Here is a 3,094-nt window from a genome sequence, read left to right on the forward strand (position 1 = left end):
GATCATTTTTGGCCAATTTGGAGCAACTTTTAGACACTTTGCCACTGCATCCCTAAAGAACCCAGAATGTACCCCAGAGTTCCACGATACCCTGGTTGAAAATGGCCGCTATATGTAATTGTAAGAATAATTTTAAAAACTGTATTAACTTTCCTGTTAATGTTTAAATACAAAATGTCCACTATGTTATTGTTTGCACTATTAGGTAACTGGCATACGAAACAATGGGCAAATCCACAGCCCCGCAGCGCAACGTAACTTAAGTGATTTAAGTTACACTTCCGCAAATTTCCTAAGTTAGGTATCGATCCACAACACACTTACCTGGAAATTTGCGGCGGTGTAACTCAAATCCGTCCGGCGCAAGGCGTGCCGAATCTAATGGGGCGAGTCCCATTTAAATTAGGCGCGCTCCCGTGCCGGACGTACTGCGCATGCTCCGTCGGGTAACTTACCCGACGTGCATTGCGCTAACTGACGTCGCTCCGACGTCATTTGCTTAGACGTTAACGTAAATGGCGTCCAGCGCCATTCACGAACGTCTTACGCAAACGACGTAGAGCTTAAAATTTCGACGCGGGAACGACGGCCATACTTAATAGGGCTTAGTCAAATAGGACTCAGCCCTATTTTTACGCGGCGTAACTCGACGTAAACAACGTAGATTTAGTGCGACGGGCCCGTCGGAACGTTCGTGGATCGCCGTAAGTGTTCATTTGCATATTCTAGGCCGGCTGCAATGGCCTCGCCACCTAGCGGCCGGCCTAGAATTGCATCCTTAAGATCCGACAGTGTAATTCAATTACACATGTCGGATCTTCTGCCTATCTATGGTAAACTGATTCTGTGGATCAGTTCCATAGATAGAAACAGGGATACGACGGCGTATCAGTAGATACGCCGGCGTATCCCTTTTGTGGATTACCCCCAATTTGTTTTGACATGAAAAGCTATAAATAAAATAGGATATTAAAAAAATAAAAAAATGTTTTTCTAAAGTTGAAATGCAAAGGGATGTTTGTTAACAAAACTGCAAATGGGCATTGTTGACCCTCTTTTCTGCTTACAGTAGCTGCTGCTTTCTCACCCTAGGCTTATACTCGAGTCAATAAGTTTTCCCATTTTTTGGTGGTAAAATTAGGTACTCAAGTATATATGGTAGTTCTATCAGCCAAACACAATATAAATATTATAATTATGAGCACTCTAATGTAAAAAAATAAACAAATTAATTATTTTATAAACCAAACTAGGTTTAGCTCTGCCTGATTACATTTTAGACCATTTAATAAAATAGTGCATTTAAGACTTCTGCCTTAAAATAGTTTTTCATTCATGGTTTGCCAAAAAGTACAAACAGTAACAATACAAAGGGAGGAAATGAACATTCTAAATGATATACTTCCTTATCCAATTTTTCCCTGCGCTTTAGCTTTTTTAAGTACTGGATCGCTAAAGAAAAAAAATGATACTTTGGCTCCCCCTTGTGGGAAATAAATGGCAGCTAATAAATTACATATTTGTAAACAGCAGCACCAAATTTGGTGTATTAAGTTATATTTGATTAACTTAACATTTAGCAATTATGTCATCTTTAAAAGAATATACTGTAATGGACATATTCTAAGCCTTTTAGAAAGCCGCATTCATAAATAAATAATTGGCTCATGAGAAATAGCTCATGATACCATTTTTTTTTTAGCTACACTATAATATGCAAATTTACATCTTACAGCTGCAAGCTATACAAAATCACTGTAAAAGAGTAAGTCTTTACAGAAAAGTGGTTCTCATTGTATAATAATACACTGTTAAAAAAACAGGTGATATTTAATAGTATTTCTAAAAACATAATTTAAGAGCAAGAATTCAGGCTTAACCCTTGCAGCTCCAAAGGCATTCTGTGGCTCAATTAATCATGGTGGAAAATATGTGCTTAGCTGACCAAGTTATTGCATTAGAGAAGAGGTTAAGTTGTGCCACTGGGGTTTCGTTATTTCTGCGCAATATTATTAACATTCTCTCTGATTACAGTGTTGGCTCTAATTTATCATTTTTAAATAATTCTAAAGATCCCCTTAGGGTAATTTATTTCCAGTGCTTATTAATCACAGGCTGCCTTGAGAGTAACCTTGCCCTCGGGTTCTACAGTGTTAATGCATTTTCTCTGAGATAAAACAGGGGGTGCTCATTGTCAAAGAAAAGGAACATTCCTTAGGCAAGGCACTGGTTGAAAAAGCGCATTACATAAATGAAAATAAATCCTCGCAATCCTGCTTTGATAAAATATTTGATCCTCATTAATCTGAAGGAAAAATATGTGATTATTCTGCTCAATGCTCATTAGACCTCATTTATGAAATTGGTCTAAAGGAAATGTATTTTTGTTACCCATAGCAACCAGATTTTTTTTCATCATCTTTTAAATTGCAGTTAAAAAATATATATAACAGCTGGAATCAGTTTGCTTGTTGTAGAAAAATTTGTTTTACAACACTTTTAACATGTGGCTTGCATTATCATATTGGAACAAAACACAATAGTAGCCAGACATATATTTATTTAAATTCTTCTGGTGACACTTTTGAAGAAGCAAAAAAAAAATAAAAAATCTGACGCGGGTCCTAGTATAACCACACCAAACAAAACAGGTAAGGCCCCTTTCACATTGAGGCGTTTTTCATGCGGTACAGCGCTAAAAATAGCGCTGCTATACCGCATGAAAAAACCTGCCCTGTAGTGTTCAATGTGAAAGCCCGAATGTTTTCACATTGAAGCGGTGCGCTAGCAGGAGCGCTCCAAAAGTCCTGCTAGCTGCATCTTTACCGCGGTATAGGAGCGGTGTGTTCACCGCTCCTATACCGCGCCTTCCCATTGAAATCAATGGGAAAGAGCGGTAATACCCTTAACCCTTTTTCGGCCGGTAGCGGGGGTTAAAACCTCACCGCTTGCGCCCGAATATCGCGGTAAATACGACGGTATAGCCGCACTACATATAGCGCGGCTATACCGTCACCGCGGCTGCACGCCTCAATGTGAAAGCAGCCTTACACTCATACACATAGTTACCGTATATACTCAAGTATAAGCCGAC

Source organism: Rana temporaria, chromosome 5 (genome assembly GCF_905171775.1).
Source record: "Rana temporaria chromosome 5, aRanTem1.1, whole genome shotgun sequence".
Lineage (NCBI taxonomy): Eukaryota > Metazoa > Chordata > Amphibia > Anura > Ranidae > Rana > Rana temporaria.